Below are 23,784 nucleotides of genomic sequence, written 5' to 3' on the forward strand. Positions count from 1 at the left end.
ATGCAGACACAGTGTCCTTCCAGTTCTACTCCACCCACAAATAGCTTTATCTGTCAGAAATGTATGTGAAGAGCAGCGTCTGGCTTACATAACACTGGAGCCACACAGATACAAACAGTGACACAGCAGTTTGGTAGCTTGGGCAGAAATGTAAAGCAATACTTATCCTACATGTTCAGTATTCATTTTAGGGCTCATGTGCATGGGACGTTTGGAAAACACTTCTGAATGATGGAAACTGACTGCTGGAAAACGTAGGTTAACGTCTGTTTAGTTGCGTTTGCATACCACGTTTATGCGCGTTTGCGTTTAGAAGCATTTTTTAACCACTTCCCGACCGGCCGTTGTATATAAACGGCCGGACGGTGGCACTGCAGGGTCGGGTGGCCGTCTATAAACGGCCTCCCCGCACCCTGCTTGTGCGCGCTCCCTGGGAGCGTGCAGCACCGCGATCCGGTGCCCGCTGTGTCCTCCGGACACAGTGAAACACCGATCGTCGGACGGGACCTCTGTACGAGGTCCCGATCATGTGATCACTGATTGGCCAATCAGTGATCACATGCAAAGTAGTAAGCAAGATGTCACTTCTGACATCATTGCTTACTATGTGTGAAATCTGTGAATGATCACAGAGGTCACATGGTACAAGGCTATTTACAACAGCCTTGTACCATGTGACAAGCTGTGACCAATCACAGCTCACTCAGTTCTTTTCAATGAGTGCAAGAATGCACACAGAGAGAAAGAGAAATGATTGCTTTTACATCCTATATGGGTGTAAAAGCAATCAGTGTAAAAAAAAAAAAAAAAAATCTTCATCACCCCTCACAAGTAGTACAGTGTCACCATGGTGACACTGTACTGCTAGGGTGACAGTATGTAACAAAAAAAATAAAATAAAAATAATAATATAAAAAAATAAAATAAAAATGTAAAACAAAATGTTTAAAAATTATAATTTTTGCTTATAAACTAATTTGGATTTTTTTTTTTTTACTAAAAAGATAACGGAATAAATTTTGGCTAAGATTTATGATGAAATATTATTTATTTGCAAAATTTTATAAAAAAAACACTTTTTTTCAAAATTTTTGGACATTTCATTTACATAGCAAAAAAAATACAAATCCCAGTGGTGAATAAATACCACCAAAATAAAGTTTTATCTATCTAAAAAAAAATGGTAAAAAATTCATTTGGGTACAGTGTTGCATGACCGCGCAATTGTCATTCAAAGTGTGATAGCGCTAAAAGCTGAAAATTGCCCTGGTCAGGAAGGGGGTAAAAGTGTCCGGTCTGGAAGTGGTTAAGGATAACATCAGGAGACCTTCCAAAATGCCAATAATGCACTGAAAAACAGTAAAAAATGTACTATTTCAGACATTTTGAGAGAAATAGAGAGAGCAGAAGCAGAGAGAGCAGTATGTGTTGAGATGACCTGTCTTTTCTGGTTGTATTCACTATGGATCCCATCATGAGCATAATGCGGCGCGTTCTACCATTTTTTCCTTCACGCAAAACCTGGAAGTGACTGCACTGGTGTACCAGGTCCATTTGAATACATGGAAAACGCTTTGCATGCATTTCTGATGATGAAAAAAGGTTCTGGACAGCATTTGGATATGGAACTGTTAAAAAACGCTTCTAAACACAAACGCTTATAAACGTGGTTAGCCACATTTACAAACGTTTGGCATTTGAAACGCTGATAAAATCTACTCCTGAACGCAAGTTTGGTGCGTTAAAAAAAAACGACTGTAAACCCAACTAGCTATAAAGGATTGTAAACGACATAGTGTACATGGACACATAGGAAGACATTAGGGAGAGTTCAGGGGCTGCTGAAAAAAACGTAGAAAAGCTCCTGAACGTGAGTTTATCAGCTGTAATGTACATGAGCCCACGGGCGGACTGACCATTTGGAAACTCGGGCACTGCCCGAGGGCCCGGGGTCAGTAGGGGGCCCCATGAGATGCCCCTGGTACCTTTTCCCTAGGTTTTTTTGAGTTTGGGCAAGGACACAGGGGCCCCATGATCCCCTATTGCCCGGGGGCCCCATGACTTGTCAGTCCACCCCTGCATGAGCCCTTAGTGAATTTCAACAGTATGATTTAAAAGAGCATTTTACCTTACCTCATTTATCAGTCTTAACGTAAACATGTCACAAAGATGTAATTTACGGCCATCTAAAAAAGTTATTTTTTTCCAAAGAAAACTGTTGACCTTTTCAACATATTTGAACAGACAAAGCATAGATCTTCATTCGAACAGTGCCTACAGATATAATAAAATACTTGAACAAATAACACGGAAAATGGACACATCTTCATTTTAGAATCTAAACTGACTAATGTGCAGATTTATCACATGGAAAAAGTAAGTACAATCCCACATTTACCATAGCATGAAATCCATTAAAATAGAATCAGGTGCTCTAGATTGGGTACTAATCATTAGAACCTCCTTTGGAAGTATGCAAATGGAACTTCTTATTTAAAGTGTTACTAAACCCACAACAGTAATATCAGTCTGTATATGCAGTAAAGCATGCTTGTTATACTCACTGTGGTACCTAAGGGGTTAATCCTCGGCATTGTGTAAAAAGGCTCTGATCCTCCCCTTCTTCTACTGTCCCCAATCCATCTATTAATAGTACAGAGCTCTAAGAGTCACTCTGCACATACTCAGTTTAGTGTGTATTGCCAGAGAGTTTTTTCCCTTTGGGAGGGTGCATGTGATCAGCACAGGGCCAATCAGCACTCTCCAGACAGAGGGTCAGGGTCAGGGGTGGACTGACAACTCATGGGGCCCCCGGGCGATAGGGGATCATGGGGCCCGTGTGTCCTTGCCCAAACTCAAAAAAGCCTATGAAAATGGTACCAGGGGCATCTCATGGGACCCCCTACTGACCCCGGGCCCTCGGGCAGTGCCCGAGTTCCAAATGGTCAGTCCGCCCCTGGTCAGGGTCATGCAGCCTCACAGGACAGTCAGAGGAGAATGAAAACTCCTCCTACAAGCTTTAACCAGTTGTTAGCCGGACACTGATAGAAGTCACAAGACTGCTCTAACTGCTGATGAGAAAAGGTATTTAGCAGTTTATATTTACTAAAATAACTACATTTCCATATTCTGTGTACTGTGGGAGACTGAATATAGTGAATGAAGAGTCCATGGTTTAGTAACACGTTAAACCACAGATATCTAGGGTCTGGTGCTCTTTACTATTGATGTTTGTGGTATCATTATAACAAGAGCTCCCTAGGTCGCCAGGGAAAAAAAAAGATTGAAGATGCCTAGGAGTCTGATAAGGTATTTCCAAAGATTACCAAGTTATTTAAAGAGTAACTCCACTTTTGCTGACAAAAAAAATCTTCCCCTCTAGATGATCTATTTACATTGCAAAGATTTACCAAACTTTGTTGCAGATTCCTACCTTTTGATATTCTGAATATATAGCTGCTTGTCTGTTTCCATGTGCAGAGCGAATCTGTATAGGGGTGGTTTCGTAATTGTCAATCAGCTGCTGTACCTGCAGGGCTCTAATGAGGAAAATGACAGGGTCTGCATCCCTTTTAATTGTGATTTTTTCCCTTGAGAGTCTCTCACCAAAATTGACATTTTTTTGTTGCAGGGGATACCAAAAATCTGACTTGTATCTTAGTACAGACTTCTGGGAAATCAGTAAGTAAATCAATCAAGCAGAAATGACATTTCAGGGGGGGGGGCTTTCTGTACAGCATCTGTGTACATAATGCCTCCAGGTTGCCTTATTGCATTGCATTTTAGAGAGGACTACAGTGCTGCAGATGAAAAAGGAAATGTAATTGTTAATAAAATTCAAATACAATATGCCTTGTGTTGCAAGTGTATGTGCCATATTAGTTTTTTTATGTATATCATTTTTTCCCATGAAAGTGGAATTGCCCTTTAAACATCTGGTATCAGAGCATGCATCAACAGTCAGAAAGAGATTGCACCTTTTTAAATGGGATGGTGTGCCAGGAAAACGCTATTGTCCAAAAAAGAACATTAGAGCAAGAATACAGTCTGGCATTAAAAATATAGGCACATACCAGGACTTCTGGAACAATGTACTGTGGACTGACGAATCAAAGATAGCGTTGTTTGTCCTCATTTCCAGTAAATGTGTTTGACACAGACAGAATTTCAACAGAAACATTTCAACATGTTATCATTGAGTGTTTTGCTCTTTTATGGCCTGGGCCACTTGCAGCCATCAAGTCAATTATGACTTCTGCATCTTATCAAAGAGTGATGAAGGCCATTTGCCCGAAAGATTAAGTTGAACCAGAAATGGATTTTTCAACACTATAATGATCTGAAGCACATTAGCAAATCTACCAAGAAATGGCCTCAAACAGAGGAGCTTGAGGGTTGTGGACTGGCCTAGTTAAAGTCCTGATTTGAATTTCATTGAAATGTTGTAGGGGAATTTGAAATAGGCAGCTAATGCTAGGAAACTTACAAACAGGCTACAAGTGAAGGAATTTTCCATGGAGGATTGATCAAAAATTGCAGTCAATGTTGGAGACTGGGGCCAATTTATACATACAAGTCATCTTTGCTAACGGGGGCAGTACTAAATTCTGAAGCTAAGGGTTTACATACTTTTTCCATAGTAAAACATTACATTCATTGATATTTTTGTTGAATGAGTTAAAAAAAAAAGTTAACTTTCCTTGTGTTTTTATTAACATATATCATCTTTATCTGTAGGCATTGCTTGAATGAAGACTTGATGTTTGCCTGTACAAATATGTTCAGCAGTTTCTATTGGGTGTACTTTTTAAACATGACTATATAATTTACCATCCAACCGGAGAGCATCCAAAGGTTTTCTAGTTTTAAACCATCCAGTTTCTGTTACTCCTTGTATCCTTGCAAGCTGTTATATTGTATATTATCTATAATACTGTAGCATGCATATTTTAGAGAAAGGTGCTATATTCAAGCGATCTCCAGTAAGATGTGCTGCAGACACTTTTCTCTTTTTCTTAAAAGGTCACAAATATGGACAACTCATACCATGCAAATTATGAAAAAATGCAATGTATAGGATATCTTCAGTTTAAACCAGATTTCACTCTGTCCTCTTACTTTAAAGTGAAGTCACCAATTTCCTGCATGCAATGAATAAGGGGTACCAGTGAGATCTGACGTTCAGCACACACAACTTACTCCACTAGTGAGTTCACAACTGTAGTATGAATACTTCACTTCCCAGTATCCATGCCACCAGCAAGATCATTTGCTGGCTCTGCTTTTTCATCAACTTTTCTGTTCTCATATTTTACTGTATCTCTAGCAGATCATAGATTATCCATTCTTCAGTAAAAGCACAGTGCCTCATACCTCTCTGTTACAAAGTTTCTCTTACCTCTCTATAAACTTCAGTATTACCTGCAGAATCTTCTGTATAACCTGCAGTCGGAACTGCATGCAATTACAAATGCCCTTCTGTACTACACACAGTGATGTTTCTAAATAATACAAGCAGTGCCTTATGTCACTGTGTTATATGCAGTGCCCTATCAGTGGTGTATTTTGGTTTTGTGCTGCCCTAGGCAAGACTAAAATCAGGCACCCCCCCCGGATCTAAATTCGCCCCACCCTTTCATCTGCAAACTCCACCCCTTCCTCTTTAGGCTCCACCTCTTCATATTAGAGCTCCGCCCACTGACAGCGATGGGGCGCTATTCCTCCCACTGACAACGATGGGGCGCTATTCCTCCCACTGACACCAATGATGGGGCACGATTCCTCCCACTGACACTAATGATGGGGCACTATTCCTCACACTGACACTAATGATGGGACACTATTCCTCCCCCTGACACCAATGATGGAGCCCCGTCATTAGTGTCAGTGTGTGAGGAATAGTGCCCCATCATTAGTGTCAGTGTGTGAGGAATAGTGCCCCATCATTAGTGTCAGTGTGAGGAATAGTACTCCATCATTAGTGTCAGTGGGAGGAATAGTGCCCCATCATTGGTGTCAGTGGGAGGAATCGTGCCCCATCATTGGTGTCAGTGGGAGGAATCTTGCCCCATCATTGGTGTCAGGGAGAGGAATAGTGCCCCATCATTGGTGTCAGGGGGAGGAATAGTGCCCCATCATTGGTGTCAGGGGGAGGAATAGTGCCCCATCATTGGTATCAGTGGGAGGAAGTGCCCCATCATTAGTGTCAGTGGGAGTAATAGTGCCCCATCATTGGTGTCAGTGGGAAGAATAGTGCCCCATCTTTGGTGTCAGTGGGAGGAATAGTGCCCCATCATTGGCATCAGTGGGAGGAATAGTGCCCCATCATTGGTGTCAGGGGGAGGAATAGTGCCCCATCATTGGTGTCAGTGGGAGGAATCTTGCCCCATCATTGGTGTCAGGGAGAGGAATAGTGCCCCATCATTGGTGTCAGGGGGAGGAATAGTGCCCCATCATTGGTGTCAGGGGGAGGAATAGTGCCCCATCATTGGTGTCAGGGGGAGGAATAGTGCCCCATCATTGGTATCAGTGGGAGGAAGTGCCCCATCATTAGTGTCAGTGGGAGTAATAGTGCCCCATCATTGGTGTCAGTGGGAAGAATAGTGCCCCATCTTTGGTGTCAGTGGGAGGAATAGTGCCCCATCATTGGCATCAGTGGGAGGAATAGTGCCCCATCATTGGTGTCAGGGGGAGGAATAGTGCCCCATCATTGGTGTCAGGGGGAGGAATAGTGCCCCATCATTGGTATCAGTGGGAGGAAGTGCCCCATCATTAGTGTCAGTGGGAGTAATAGTGCCCCATCATTGGTGTCAGTGGGAAGAATAGTGCCCCATCTTTGGTGTCAGTGGGAGGAATAGTGCCCCATCATTGGTGTCAGTGGGAGGAAAAGTGCCCCCTCATTGGTGTCAGTGACACCAATGAAGGGGCACTATTCCTCCCACAGTGACACTAATGATGGGGCACTATTCCTCCCACTGACACCAATTATACTTACATCGCTGTGCTGACCCCTGCTCCAGCCTAAGCTCCCTCCTTTAGGCACAGACACTTACCTATCAGCTGTCTTCCTTCTCCAGCCACTCTCCTCCTCTTCACCGGCTCCAGCTGCTTGCTCACTCCATCTTCAAGCTTCGCACTGCCGCTCAGCTCCTCCTCTCCAAGCTCCGCCTCCTCGCCTGTGACTGGCTGCCTGTGCGCCTTTTCTGAGCTACAGATCTGGCGGGCAATCACGGGCGAAGAGGTGGAGCTTGCAGAGGGAGGGACATGCTGCCATAGGCTGCCCAGTGATCCCAGGGGTGTGGCCAGATTCGAGGGGCAGCTTGTTATCCCTCCCACATCGCGATCAAGATCCAAGAAGATGAAGACACCGGACGGACACCCTCTGCACCCTTCCTCCAGCAGCGCCTTGTGGACCGGATCGACGTGGGACACGGAGTCACGAACACAAATAAGACACAGCAGCCCCTGTCCCTTTCCCATGGAAGTGTCCCTTTTGTGGGAAAGGGGGGGGCAGCGCTGCCGCCCCCCGAAAAGTGCCACCCTAGGCAAATGCCTTGTTTGCCTCGCGGCAAATACGCCCCTGTACCCAATGCCTCTGATCAAAATACAGTGCCGTGAGACATGAACATGTTGCCATGTTGGAAAAGTTGCTTAAATTTGCATATTGGAATAGAAGTTGGTCTGGTAAAGAGTATAGTATGACAGGGACAAAGTTATTCCTAAGTAGATAAGAGAAGTGACCCACAGAAAGAAATAATTATGTTTTAGGGGTTTTATGGTCTTGGAGGTAAGAGAAACACAGCAGTGGCTTTCTCCCTCCCCACAGGGCAGATTGATAGCAGCGGGAGCCATTGGCTTTTGCTGCTGTCAATCAAACCCTATGATGAGGAAGGGGGGAGGGGGGCCAGGTCTTGCTGTCTGTGTCTATAGACCTTCCTATGGGGGCACCCACCAAAGAGGAAGAGCCAGGAGCAATAGCAGGGTATTGATTAAACTGGAAATATGAATGAGCCAAATAGCGTGTTATAATAAATACTTCCTAAGCTCACATGCATTCAGTATTGCTTGATAGTTTGGGTCACCAGACAATAACAAGATATACTTCCAATTTTTAGTATCCTTTGAAAAAATGTTTGCTGTTTCTAAATTCTGACCTCCTAGGGGCTACAATGAATATAACCTCAGTAGTCAGATGTGCCTGCTTTTTTACAGGAATATTTTCCAGCTTTTTGCAAATCTCCCTTTAAACATCATTCATTCAGCCTTTACGTAGCCTGGGCTGCTGTTAACACTTAGGGGTTTATTTACTAAAGCTGGAGAGTCCAAAATCAGACTCCCTTCTGCATAGAAACCAATCAGCTTCTAACCTCAGCTTGTTCAATGAAGCTTTGGCAATGAAACCTGGAAGCTGATTGGTTTCTATGCAGAAGGGAGTCTGATTTTGGACTCTCCAGCTTTAGTAAATAAACCCCTTAGAGAGAACTGGGCAGGTCCTTAGACACCAACAGCTTGCTTAAAGATAGTCCACTGTCTCCATAGTTGTCATTCTCAGATGTATATATACCCAACTATGACTATCCATAACCATATCATTGCACCTCAAATAATTCTCATAGATTGAGTTAATGTTCATTGCATATCAGATGAAATACAGATACTGTTTTCTTAGCCAGCGGGTTTCCATCTCAGATATCCTGCTGCTTCCACTAAATGAGGTGTTAATTAAAATTCCTTGTTAGAAGGCCTGATTTTCAGCCAGTTGCAAACTGACAGGTTCATTATTATTTTCCCTCTGATGAGCTGGTATAGAGGAGGTGTCTGCAGTGTGCCTCCTCCATCCCTCTCCATAGTCTAACACAAACACAATGTGATCATTCATATTTAGGGATGCTGCGGATGCCAGAAAGGGTGAACCTAAGGGTGCTCAGATCATGCCAGTGGGTACAAACGATCTCTGATATTTATGATCACCTTTAGAAAAGCTAAAAAATTCTGTGCTGTCTGCACAAACTAATAAGATTCTAACTGTCATTTTCTTCAACGCATAAGAAGAAAGCAAGCATTAGACATTTTTATAATACATTTTTAATTAATTAATTTTTTTAGATCCATTATTTTTAAGACTTACTACAATGCTTAATCACATTTTTTTAAAACCTATTCTTGTACAAATCTCAGATTCATAGAAAACTATACTGAGACAACACAGGCCTAAAAAGGAGATATATTATTTCTGGGAATTGCTTCATTTACCCTATTTAGTGCATGCTAGGCAAGATACTTATTATCTCTGATGGCATGCAAATTTACCAAAATAATATGTGTTGCGCTAAAAATGATGTACAAAACAGCAAATATAAATAATCTAATTATACATGACCAAAGTCACAATAATAATCTAGCAATTAAGTGCAAATATATAAAGTGCAGAAATATAAAACAAATAGCCAATGAAGTAGAAAAATATATAAAACAAGATAGTGTTAATGTGCATTAAATATGAAACCAGTAGTCCAACAAAGAAATCATAAAGTGACGAATCCAAAAGGTGAAGTATATATATATAACAGTCCCCTTGAGGGTATATGATCCAAACACAGTAATCTTCTTGAACTTCACCATTCCCAGATTCTCAGCACCATTATATAAATAAAATGCAGGCTTACCAGATGTACTGATCCCCTTATGCAGAGCGGTTAGTAAGTGCTTCGGTTATTAAACCAAAAAACAAAACTTCTAGATAAATCCAGCCACTGATAATTCAAATCACCACTCCTCAGATGAAAGCCAATTGTAGTTGCATAAGAACAGAAAATTCACCTCTCATAGGGCAGATGGTTAAAAACACCATTTAATAGCTAAGAATCACACTTACAAGCATAAAAATCATAAAGGCAAATAATATAGTCACCAAACGGCATCAAAGTTCACAGTTTCCAGAAGAAAAGAAATGTTCCAACTTTTTATGAATCAGCTGAAACAATTCTTTGCCATCGGAAAATGTCTAATTCAACAGGTTCCTATACATTGTGGTTTACTACAGTTCATGATCATGTGTACATGTACTGTATAATGAGGTTACTATCTTTCTGCCTGTGTATGACTATAAAAACTGCCTCTAGATATTAGATCATCCAACCCTAAACCTTAGTATGTCTGTAGGCCTTCCAAATATGACCTGACTGAAGCTTGCTTGAGTGTTATCAGGAAAAAAGTAAAAAATTAATTCTATTAAATTCCTATTTTTCCTATACAATTATGATCAAAATGTAAAATCCCTCCTAGATAGGTGCTAGGATTAAGTTACATATAGTGCTGGCTCACTGTGTTCACTGGAGTTGTGTGTATTTTTGTCAGGTAAATTTAGCTTGCCTCATTGCGCGTGACTGAAATTGATTAGTTAGATCTGCTATCAATCTGATAACTCCCTCTGTTTTCCAGAAATCAGTAGAATCTTCTGGATTATAGGTGTGGAGCTATGTAGATGGCAGCATTAATATTTATATAGTCCTGGCCAATCCCAGGGAGCTGGGCCTTGAAGGATGCTGAGTAAGTGCTATACTGCTATGTGCTTGCTGTTCATGAGGCCAAAAGTGAGCCACTTGAGGGCCTGGATGCTGAAACTACTGAGAGCTGAGTGAGGGTATCACTAGAAGAAAGCATTATTTGGAAGTTGGAAGGAGGCAACCAGCTGTCCCTGGACCTTTCGTGAGTACAGACGGCTGAGAGCTCTTAGAGACTTTTTGGGCTGCTGCCACCCCACCCTTCGCATCCCTTTCTCAACCAGGGTGCCATGGCACCCTGGGGTGCCTTGAGATTTCTGGAGGGATGCCTTGAGGTTTCTGCAGGGATGCCTTGGCAAAATGTCTAAAAGTTGCCCAAAACTTGTATACAAGCCAGCGAGTGGAACAAGCCTGCCTTTTAGTTACACAAAGTCACAGGTTTTCATTGCGCACCATTTACGACCTTCTAGCCACCTGACAACCAATGGCATCATCAGCTGATAAGGAGGTTGCCAGCTGCCTACACAGCATCCTAGTTTGACCTTCCCCATCAGTGCTGGGGCCACATTACGTACTTAGTCTAGCCAGTGATATGTAATGGCAACTGGAAGATCTGCTATAAATTTGCGCAATGGTTTTGGCTAAAGAAAGTGGGTAGTCACTCCTGTATTCCATTGAACAAGCACTCCTGGCACTGGCATTTTCTCAAGAAACACAATAGCATTCATTTAGAAAAATCCATACTAGGTGATTGATTTTTTTCCTCTGAGAGGTTGTCTGCAAAGTAAGTAACACTTTAATGTGAGATTCTATTAATTGATAAACATCCATATGCCTTTTTTTTCCATGTGGTGTATCATGGGCCTTGGCAAAAATGTCCAAACCTGATACTGACAGACCTAGGCAATTTAAGCCACATGATGAAGTGATCTGAAAGGCTAGATACCATAGGCAGCTGAAATTATGTGCAATTTTGCCTCTTTTTGGGCTCTTTCACACTTGTTTGTGGATTACTGTCCTTGACTAGTGTCCCACGGAGTCTGCCTGGCCAATACCTTCTTGCTGCTTCTGAACTTTTACTGCCCCTCTGCATGAAGAAAAAGCATTGGCTAGGCTACTTAGGTGGAGGCAATCTTAATGTCGCTGCGACACACAGCCACAATCGAAATGCAAAATTAACAGTGGGTCAGCAGCCAACCAGACACTGTGTAATCCCTATGGGTCAGGTCATCACACAGGCATTTGCATGCGGTCTCGGCGATCTCTCCCCTACACTGAAGCCACCACTGAAGAGATCATGTGACCCGATTGAATAGGTAAGTATGGACATTTTTCCTTTTACAGGTTAGATAGAATAGGCTTAGAATGGGGGGTGGGAGTAGATTTAAGCTTAGTTAGGTTTTGACTTGCCTTTCCACTTTTGGACGCCATGGACGTTTCTCAGTTTCCAGGCAGAAAGAACGATAAAAATGTAGGCACGGCACAGGACAAAGCACTAGGGACAAAATGTATGTGAAATGGTTTGATACAGTAATGTTTTACTATGTGATTTTAGTGTATTTAGTGAATGTCACTTTTCGACATTTACAAATTTCCCGCTGGTTACGTCCCCCGTACATTCTGACGTCGCAGGGAATGGAACCCGGAAGACAGATGCCGGCATCAGCCAGAGGAGATGGCCGGGGACGCTGCAGGAGGGACATCGCAGGAGCGCAGGACAAGGTAAGTGCAGAAGGGATCCCAGAGCAACGCTGCAGTGTATTTCCGAGTGTAGCTCGGGGTTACCGCTTGTGGTGCTGAAACTTTACCCCGAGCTACACTCGGGAATACCGCCAGGGAGGTTAAAATATGCCCATTTCTGCTGTATCTTTCTGCCATGAGCTGGTAAAAATGTTCTGTCTGGAACATATTGATGCACATTCATGTGCATAAGGCATATGTGAATAATTTCATTCCTTTGGCTAGAATATTCATTTGTTCTAACCACAAGGTGAAATTACATGCACATTTATGTGCATATATGCATGTTTATGCATGCATATGCGTACATTATGCCAGCAGGCTTCTCTCTGAACGCAGGTTAGAAACATGTTTCTTATGCCCCTAAAAGTTGCTCTAAAATACGAATATAAACAACACAATGTATATGGACACATGTAACCATGTACTAATGCTGACCGGTATTGAGAGGCATTTAAAAAAGCTTCAAAAAGTGGCATTTTATTTCTGCTTGTTTGCATATAACCTAAAATACAACCAGATTCACAGTTTATGCAAATGCACAGTTGTTTCTTTATATGTTCAGAGAGTATAAATACATTTACCTTTCTTTGTTTTGTAGCACTACCCCCTTAGGAGATGCTGAGTTTTTGGGTCCCCCTATAGTCCTGCACAGCCAGGCAACACTCATTTTCTTTGGAACTTGCACACTGGAGACAGTAAACAGTCCTTGAGCTTGTTTTTTTAGTTTTAAGGGGTATTGAACTTGGATGTGGTTGAGGGGTGTAGGGGATACCCAAGGAACTGTGAACTTGAGGACAAATCTCCTTAGCAACTAAGTACAAGTCCATAGACAAATAGTCTCTCCTTGAAGAACTCTCCAGCCCTTCTGGTGTACCACCTCAGACCCCAGATAAATTCTCCTCTTCACCCAGCTGCCTGGGGGGAATCCCTGGACAAGGGGTCCCAGAAACTGCCACTGTAGTAAAGCAGCCCCAGACGAGAAGCTAGTTTGGTTTGCCACCTGACGGCCCTCTCTCCTTATCCAGCCAAGGGGATCAGGATTACTCAGTCCTCTCCTGTAAGCTTGTTGGGTTTGTGGCTGCCTTCAAGCCTTATGCTGGGCTGGCTCCATCCCTGCTTCTCAGGCTGTCCTCTCTCAGGGGACAATTCAGACTGAGAGATCCTCCTTCCATGATCCTGCCTGCCCCCTCTCAGGCTCCACACTCCAGCCTTCCCACATCATCTTCAATCCAACACTGACTACTTCCTGGTCAGGCTCTCTCATACTTAAGGGCTGTTCTGACCCCATGCCAAGCTCCTCCTCACCCCCACCCACTGCCTTCTAGAAACTTCACAAGCTTTTATAGCAGGGGGAGGTATCAGGGAACTGACCTTCAGAGCCCTCAACCCTGACCCAGAGTAGCTTGTCTGACTTATCCCAGGCTGACTCATACCAGACTGCTGTCCAGTCTCTAACTGAAAAACCTAGCTAGCTCCCCTAGAGGGGCACCAGTTGTGTTTTTGTCTGGTAAATATAAAATACAAGGAGTGAATATTTAATAATTTTTTTTTCTAGCTGGAAGGTGAAATTAAGCATCTGTTCACATATTTACTAGGGTACCTTTCCTGAAAAGCCTAGTATTTACAGAACAGAATATGTGACGCTCAAAATATACAGTACTTACAGTGGTGTTGATTTACTAAAGTAAAATAAATGTTCAGGAAAAAATGCCTATCAGGTGGGCTACACCTTCTCTGCCATACAGGTGGTCCTCGCTCGAGGGGGCCAGTGAGTTCTGAGTTTTCCTCCTTTCCAGGTTTACAAGTAGGCCCCATCTCACTAGGCTTCCTGGAAGCCTTCTTCCTCCAGCCGCACATCTTCCTGCTCCACACTTCTCTCTAACACCACACTCCTGCTACTGATCATGCTCCAAACCTTTTAACAGGTACCCAGCCCCTTCCCAAGCCTCTTGTTGGGGATTGGCTGAGTTCCCTCAAGAGTGCAACCAAGCACTCCTCAGATACACCCACTGCCTCCAAGGCCTTGCTCCAAAAGCCACAGAGCAGGGGGAAATTCAAGAGGGGCTGGCCTGCAGAGTCTCTCCAGTCCTAACCAGAATCTGACTCCTCTGGCTATCTCACCTGAGCTGCTAATCAACTCCTAACTAAAAATTAGGGTCTAGCCCCCCTAGCTAAACTAGAAAGGTGCTACATTCTTTAATTATTGATGCTGTGTTCCAAGTTGAAGGTATGCTATTGTGTTTTGCAGAGGCTATTTTGCAATGCTAGCACATTTCTCCATATGATTGATGAACAGTTTGGAATTGACAGTTACAGTGAATCAGCAGATTGTGAATGCAAGGAGGAGTTTACCGTTTTATCACCCTTTTTCCAGATTATCCACTGAGGAGGAAACCTTTCTTAATTTACATGAATGCTGCTTTGTTCATAAGACTCGTTTATTAACAATTTAATTCTCATTTAGAAGGAACCTGTTTTCCATGTACGGTATGTGCTAATTTATTCCTTTTGGATTAATCTTTTATCCATTTTGTTTCCTAATTACCCAGTGTAGAGGAAACCTGCTTCTTCACAATATATATGTATCACTGATTCATCTCAAAGGCAGAAGATAAAAGGAAAAACCAGGATAATAGCTACTAGGAAAAAATGAACAAGATTGTAGCATTTAATCATAAACACAAGTGCACTAAAATTGCTTTTGGATAAAACGGATGGACTGATTTTAGTAATCCATGTTTTGTACAGATGTAATCAAATTTCCCTAGCTAGTGGGATCTTCAAAAACCTCAGTTCAATACACCAGCGTGACACATGATTTGCAAAGTTAAACAACCGACTGGATAAAAATCCCCCATTTGTTTCTTGACCAAGCTTTAAAATGTGCACTTTATCCGGAAAGGTCACTAATTCCCAAAACTGTGTTCCAAGACATGCTCAACAAGACAACCTTTTAGCCATGATGTCCCATAAAGTCTTTTGAAGTTAAATGCAATTTTACTATAAAGCATTCTTTTGTTTCCTATCACACTGATGTGCATCCTTTTTTTCACGATAATAATCTCTTAATGAATTATTGCTTGTGTGACACAAAGACATTGTTTTCAACTTAACCTGTAGCTTGACCGCTCATCTCGCTTCTGCAGTGCCAATTATATTACAATGGAACATGACATTTAAGGGGTTGAAGCCTGCGTTTTATTCCAGCTTCCCTTCATTTGACATCATAAAGTCAATTCTAATTGAAACAGTAATGATACTGCTTGAAGGTCAGTTACTCATATTGCTAACAACACTAGCTTCCTGTTCAGTCATTCGTCAAACATTCTGGAATATGACTGGCGATTAATAATTACAATGTGTGTGTGGTTTTTGATATATTTAAACAATGAGCCTTGATTGGACAAGTAATGATTTCCCAAATGTTTCTGCTGGGTGGAGATGCATTATAATTTTGCTAGGTAACAGGGATAAAGGCGTGATCAATTAGTTATTTATAGGAGTTAGCAAGAAGAGTTTCTCATTAATTTATGCTCGGCACTTTGGGCTGTAGTTTGAGTTACACCTAACTGTGAAGCTCTTTCAAAGACTGATTCATACAGGCAGTATATGTAAATTGAACAAAGAAGCAAGTTACAACATTTGAAGATAGAGATGTATGTTTTTATTATGCTGAAAGTGCCTAACTTCAAAGGGGACATACAGATTCTGTGTAGGGATTGCAATTATTTATGTAGATGAGGGTAACCATTAGACATGTGCGATTTGTTTTGTTTTGATTTATTTATCAGACAAAAATTTAGTTTTCAGAGATTCAGATATAGTCAAATTTCTAAATGGACATAGAAAAGAATGGAAAAGAATCCAAAAAAAGTTACAAAAAAAAACCAATGCATTAGTTTCATTCATCTCATTCCGATTTTCAAATTTGGTCGATAATATTGAATTGATTGTGAAGCACTGGTTGTTAAGGAGCTGGTGACTGCCTCGTCCTTAACAACTATGATTCCCCACTGTCAGCAGAATGTAAACAAACAAGTGCCTGCACAAAAAAAAAAAAATAACAGCGTGGGGGTTCCTCCAATCCATACTAGGCTCTTCAGGTCTGATATGGGTTTGAAGGGAAACCTCAATGCAGAATTTTAAAATTAATGGCGTGGGGTACCCCCAAAATCCATATCAGACCCTTATCGAGCATGCAGCCAGGAAAGAGGGATGATGAACGAGTGCCCCTTTTCCTCCTGAACCATACCAGGCCACATGCCCTCAACATGGGGGGGGCTTTGTACCCCCCAAAGCACCTTAGCCCCATGATGATGGGGACAAGGGCCTCTTCCCCACAACCGTGGGCGGTGGTTTTTGGGGTCTGTGGGCAAGGGACTTATGGGAATCTGGAAGTCCCCTTTAACAAGGGAGCCCCCAGATCCCGAACACCCCCCAAAGTGAATGAGTATGGAGTACATAGTATCCCTACTCATTCACCAAAAAAGTGTCAAAAGTAAATAAAAACACAAACATAGTTTTTGACAAGTCCTTTATTGAAGAAACCCCCAAAAATAAATGTCCCCTGAAGTAGACCCAATGTCAATCACAATGAACACTGACGCACACAAAAGAAAAAAAAGCCTCCCTCCGAATATGACTTGTTCTGTTCAGGGACACACACCAAATGACAGGTAAACATGCGGGTGACACCGCCCCCATGTCTACCTGTTATTGGGCAAGTTTATTTCCACGGGACTCATCATTTGCTAAATGACAGGTAGACACAGGGGCGGGGTCACCGCCTCATGTATGCCTGTCATTCGGCAAATGACGTGATGTATACCCCATACTCATGGAGGGGGTGGGATCTGGGGGTCCCTTTTTAAAGGAGGCTTCCAGATTCTGATAAGCCCCTGCCTGCAGACCCCTTCCTCAAAACACCCTCCCATGTTGAAGGCATATGGCCTAATATAATTCAGGAGTAGAGGGAGCTTGCTCATCCCCCTCCTTTCTTGTCTTGCTGGGCTGAATGCTCGGATAAGGGTTTGGATTTTGGGGAGGACCCAATGCCATTTACAAAAAAAAATATTTTGGTGTGTGGTTTCCCCTAAAATTCATACCAGACCTAAGTGTTTTATATGGATTTTTTGGGGGACCCCATGCTATTTAAAAAAAAAAAATTGGCATGGGGTTCCCCTCAAAATCCATACCAGACCCGAAGGGCTTGGTATGCATTGTGAGGGGAAACTCCTACACTGTTTTTTAAAAAATGTATTTAATAATGTCGACACTTGTTTGTTTACATTCTGTTGTCAGTGGGGAATCTTGCTGACAGCAGAGTCATCGTTGTTAAGGACACAACGGCTGCTCTCTCCTTAAGTAGGGGCTCCCCCCCCCCAGTAATGCTTACCTAGGTGGATGCAGCACCAGTCCAATACTGCATCTGTCCCCTGCTGGCTCTAAGTGTGAGAAAGTGAATACATGACTGCTGATAGCTGAGTTTTCACAGCCGCTCTGAGCAGAAAGTGGTGACTGTCAGTCACCGCTGTCTGCTCTGTTCCCCCCCAACGCCCACTGGAGCACTGGGCTGTGGAGGGAAAGGGAGCGGATGGCTCAGGCTCTCAGCAGATTGCTAACAAGCTTAGCCAGGTACTGCTCCAGACTCTGGGGTGGATCCTGACTTTAAAGTCGGGATCTTTCCCCAGCCTGGAGTGATGTCAACTGACAGCGGGCTTCAGCCCGCTATCAGCTGAAAACGGGTCACAGGAGTGCAGAACGAACTGCACTCCTGTGATGCACCGTGGAAGTACAGCCAAAAGAGCTTTGGCTGTACTTCTCCTTTAACAATTAGCTATTCTTCACAGTGAATTTAGATTGGATTCAAAAACGTTGAATCTTTCCTATGCAAACGAATATACGAAATGAATACCGAAGATACGGAACAAATCTCAAAAAAGAATCTTCTCAACATAACGAATATGGCAAAATAAAATTCTTCAATTAACAAATTAAACAAAAACAAAACAAAATGAAAATTTCAGCTATGCACATGTCTAGCAACCATATTTTCTCATTACATATGCAGAATGTGGTTCCTGCTTTGCAGGGCTACTCAGTGGCTGTATGTTACTGCTCATTCTCATGAAGTAAAGGTGGCCATAGATTACCTTTTTTTCCTGCAACTCCTGGTACAGGATCTGGGAAGAATCCATTTACAGATGCATTGAAGGAGCACGGAAATAGGATGCTGGTGTTCGTAGAATCAATAAAGCAACACTTTATTAAAACAAAGCACACTTACAGAGTTAAAACTCCAAATCCAGCATTGATGGCAGCCATGGAATGTATCACATCAGCATTAATACTTGTAGGCAGGGCCGATCTGACAAGACCATGTGTGTCAAACTGCCAAAGACCAAAAGAAAAATGATGGACCAACGGCGTCTACAGTCACTAAACATAACCAAAGGATGCCAAGTGTGACATTAGAGGATGAATGGGCTGCAACACATTTCAGGGGCTGTCATCCTTCAGCTATGTTTTGTGGCTTAGATGTGGTCCTTCCTTCTTTTGGTGGTCTATGGAGGTTTGACACACATGCTGCTGTTTGATTGGCATTGGCTAGTGTGAAACTAGCCTTAAGCTTGTCATACATGATATTTTATTGTTCATCCAGTGGGTTAAACAAAATAATAAAAAAAAAAGAGCCAGTTTCCCCATCCGCACATTTTATATGGATGGGGGAATCCTTCCTGCTGAGCCTTTGTAACCTGGCAGCCTTCCCAGCTGCCATAATATAATGATTAGTGTCTCTCTGAGCCTGTCAGCTTCCTGAGTGAGGAAGACGACAGGCTCAGAGAGGTACGCTGACAATGGAGCCATCGAGGGCAGGATAGGGACAGCGAAAGGGCCAGATGTGGCCCTGGGGCCGCAATGTGCCCAGGTCTGCCATACAGACCCTGCTGGACTGGCTGAATTTCGATTCATGTATGGCGGGCTTTAAAAAGCTGTAGTGTCTGCAACAACACATAGTTGCTTCCGCAGAATTCAGAGGGTTAAGTGCACAAAGAACTTTTAAATACGATGAAGCATATAGATGATGTTGTTTATTCAGTGCAGGTACTACAAAAAGGTTGCATCTCAAATTGACAGCTTTATGAAAGGTTTGAAAAGAAAAACAATGATGGCTTTCAGAAAATACAATAAAGTGAAGGCAGTATGGGAAACTGGCAATTATTTATTATTTATTTCCCATAACTGTAACACCAACATATTACATAGTGCTTTACAAGGCATATAGAACCATTTGCGTCAATCCCTCTTGGGATTGATGGGCTAACAATTTAATTATTTACCTCTCACAATAGAGACAATTTGTAATAAAAGCGATGTATCTTACTATTGTTTTTGGGCTGTGAAATTAAAGTACAACTTCACTTTAGTTAAGGTGAGTATTTAATAGCAATGAGGTATACTGATGAAAGGGGTTTAAAGGGACAATTTCACAAAAAGTGAAGTTGACTTTTAACCACTTGACTGCTAAAGAGATGCCCTATGCATTTTACCTGTCAAAGGGTTAAATCAAGTTCACTTGTTTTAAAAATTGATCAGCAGACTTTGCTCTATGAGTTGGAAGTAATCTGGATGGCTGTAAAGGTGTCCAATCACTTCTAAAGACACCCAAAGTGCCAAATGAATATCTGTGTGCATGCTAAAGTGTATCGTGATCTGCCCACAGAAGGCCATGGTTGTTCTGGATGGGACATAATTGACTGCATAGGCTAAACTGGTGATAGGCGAATCATAATTTTGTGATCCATAGATACCCTCCCCCCTTCTCTTTTATTCCTGTGTCAGGACTGTGGGGAATTTTTTTTTCTTTTTCTCTTTCCCCCAGGTCATCTTCATTATTTTTAATGTAATCTTTGTATTTGTAAAGATATTTGTTCATGATGTTGTATATTATTTTGAGTTTTTTGTTCCTTCCAGCTGTCCATTTTCAAGCATGAATCCTGAGGAAGCAAATATTGAGAAACGCCTTGATTTTACACACTTGTTATATATTGTTGTGATCTATGAAAATTGTATGATATGCTACAACTGGACTTATTCGTTATATATTTTTAATGAGATATTTTTTTTAATGTAATCTTTGTATTTGTAAATATATTTGTTCATGATGTTGTATATTATTTTGAGTTTTTTCTTCCTTTCAGCTGTCCATTTTCAAGCATGAATCCTGAGGAAGCAAATATTGAGAAACGCCTTGATTTTACACACTTGTTATATATTGTTGTGATCTATGAAAATTGTATGATATGCTACAACTGGACTTATTCGTTACATATTTTTAATGAGATATAATTCTCTTTTAACTGAATGAGATAATAAATATATGGTTTTATAAACTTTTGCTTTTTTCATGTCTCCTATTGTTAGGCACATGTAAAGTTCCTTTGGAAGCGTGAAATCCATACCCTGTAATAGATGTGGTGACCCGATTTCTTTTCTCTATGCATACATAAGCAATTTTCTTTCCTTCCACCAGTGTTGATTCCTCCCACAGCTTTACTGTGTTCTGCTGGTGGGGAGCCTTTGCCGCCAACAGAACACATTGCTTACTGCTGGTGGCTATATTGCATACAAAAAATTCAACAGGCTGGTTGTACTCAATGGATTGCCTCATACAGATTGTACAATAAGATTGTATAGTGTATGGCCAGGTTAAACGGGCAGCACAGTGGCTAAATGGTTAGCACTTCTGCCTGGCAGTACTAGGGTTGTTGGTTTGAATCCCAGCAATGGCACCACCTGCTTGGAGTTTGCATGTTTTCCCTGTGCCTGTGTGGGTTTCCTCCGGGTACTCCGGTTTCCTCCCACACTCCAAAGACATGCTGGAAGGTGAATTGGATCATGTCTAAATTGTCCCTAGTATGTGTATGTATGAATGTGAGTTAGGGACCTTAGATTGTATGCCCCTTGAGGGTTAGGGACTGATGTGAATGTACAATATGTATGTGTAAAGTGCTGCGCAAATTGATGGCTCTATATAAGTACCTGAAATAAATAAATAATAAAGATGTGTTTTAAGCCCAACTCCAGGAAACCTGAAAATTGCAAGTGTTAACTACTCCATTAGGTCAAGAAGGCATGGAAAAGTAGGTTTACTTACCTGAACCTCTGCTCCTCCGCATTGCTAGACTGGCCCCTGCTGTCTTTTCCCTCCATGCTTCAGCGGCCTAAGGTCCTAAGATCATCAAGACCAGTGCAGGGTCTATAGCTCTTCATTGGACGTGAGGTTGCTGAGAAACTGCCAGGGAATGGGGGAATGGAGGATTGGGTAAGTATAAGTGCCCAACTGCAAGAGAAAGTTTTCAGATGTACCGGAGTTGAGCTTTAAATAACATTGACTGGGGTTAATATGTTGATAGTTGAGTTATGAAAATACTGACATTTTGTTAAACTTGAAAAAGGCTTGCATTTCATTAATCTGCACCATCGCTGGCTATCAGTGTTAGCAAATAAGCTTTCATATCAACTGACCTATTGGAACGCCACACAGCCTTCCACCCAAAGACACAAATGTAAACTGATATTTCCTGTAAGCAAAGGTACATTTGTCTTCGGAAAGTGTTCAGTTGTTAATGCCTTTTCAAACAGTTTCTAGGTCAGCTAGCAGGCGCTTGTCTGTTTGATCTATTGATATCTGCTTCCTCTAACTGAAGCTTCTGTTTGCAGGTGTCTTTGGGGAGCCACAGCCTTTCACACACTAACTTGTTTTTCTTTTTTCTTATCGTTCACAATATGCACACACTGGTGCTCGAAGTAAACTTGATGCCCTAGAAATGAGCATGCACTGAGATATTACCATGGACTGAAGGTGCACGACACCTATGGACAGAACAGGATAAAACGTACGGCTTATTTACTGCACAGTAAAGCCTAAGTTTAGTAAAAAAAAAGAAAAAGAATAAAAGTAAAAAAAATCAACATGATGATGTCCCTGCTGTCACTTGGATTAGTAGAACTCTTCCTTCTCTGATCCTCTCCTAGCCCCACCACCATAATCTTCTGCAGGAGTTAGCAGAGCTGAAGAATCTATACCCAACCTTTCTGCTCACCTCCATTCATAGAAGACATATTATCACTTCGATAAAATAAAATGCTATGAATGGAGAAGGAGGATCTTTCAATCATTTGCCTGTTTTTCATTCATAGATTGATTTTCATTCACTTATATACATTATATTGCCAAAAGTATTGGGACGCCTGCCTTTACATGTACATGAATTTTACTGACATCCCAGTCTTAGTCCTTAGGGTTCAATGTTGAGTTGGCCCACCCTTTGCAGCTATAACAGCTTCAGCTCTTCTGAGAAGGCTGTCCACAAGGTTTAGGAGTGTGTCTATGAGAATGTTTGACCATTCTTCCAGAAGTGCATTTGTGAGGTCAGGCACTGATGTTGGACGAGAAGGCCTGGCTCGCAGTCTCTGCGATAATTTATCCGAAAGGTGTTTGGGATCGCGTTGAGGTCAGGACTCTGTGAAGGCCAGTCAAGTTCCTCCACCCCAAACTCGGTCATTCATGTTTTTATGGACCTTGCTTTGTGTGCTGGTGCACGGTCATGTTGAAACAGGATGGGGCCATCCCCAAACCGTTCCCACAAAGTGGGGAGCATGAAATTGTCCAAAATGTCTTGGTATGCTGATTTCTTAAGAGTTTCCTTCACTGGAACTAAGAGGCCAAGCCCAATCCCTGAAAAACAACCCCACACCATAATCCCCCCCTCCACCAAACTTTACACTTGGCACAATGCAGTCAGGCAAGTATTGTTCTCCTGGCAACCACCAAACCCATACAGGTCCATCTGATTGCCAGACAGAGAAGTGTGATTGGTCACTCCAGAGAACACATCTCCACTGCTCTAGAGTCCAGTGGTGGCATGCTTTACACCACTGCATTCGATACTTTGCACTGCACTTGGTGAGATAAGGCTTGGGTGCAGCTGCTTGGCCATGGAAACCAATTCCATGAAGCTCTCTACACACTGTTGTTGTGCTAATCTGGAGACCACACAAAGTTTGGAGGACTCTAGTCATTGACTCTGCAGACAGTTGCCGACTTCTGCACACTGTGCTCTTCAGCATGCGCTGACCCCGCTCTGTCATTTTATGCGGCCTACCACTTCCTGGCTGAGTTGCTGTTGTTCCCAGTTGCTTCCACTTTGTTATAATACAATTATATTATAATTGGAATATTTAGTAGCAAGGAAATTTCACGCATGGACTTATTTGTACAGGTGGCAACCTATCACGGTACCACGCTTGAATTCACTTTTGGCAATATAGTGTATATGGCTACACACACCACTAAGAGCTTGGCAAATGTTAGGAATATCAGGAATGTCCATTGGCAAATCTTTTTAGAGCTCTAGTGTACAAGATCTTGAAAGGAGTTAAAGTAGAACTTTACCTTAGAAGGGAAGTTCCACCATATGTCCTCCTCCCCCCAACTTTCACTTCCAGTTGGAAAGAACCAGCCCGGGTGAGAACT

The 23,784-nt window shown here is 42.2% G+C and overlaps 1 long non-coding RNA gene across 1 annotated transcript; it reads left to right on the plus strand.

Moving 5' to 3' along the window:
- Positions 1 to 188: 188 nt before the first annotated feature.
- Positions 189 to 20,638, plus strand: LOC149459470 (uncharacterized). Its single transcript, XR_016313267.1, has 3 exons — positions 189 to 254; positions 3,632 to 3,681; positions 20,220 to 20,638. It is a non-coding gene; the product is annotated as an uncharacterized LOC149459470 (long non-coding RNA).
- The last annotated feature ends 3,146 nt before the right edge of the window (positions 20,639 to 23,784 follow it).

Source organism: Staurois parvus, unplaced genomic scaffold (genome assembly GCF_062004578.1).
Source record: "Staurois parvus isolate SC_StPar_1 unplaced genomic scaffold, SC_StPar_1.0 ptg000258l, whole genome shotgun sequence".
Lineage (NCBI taxonomy): Eukaryota > Metazoa > Chordata > Amphibia > Anura > Ranidae > Staurois > Staurois parvus.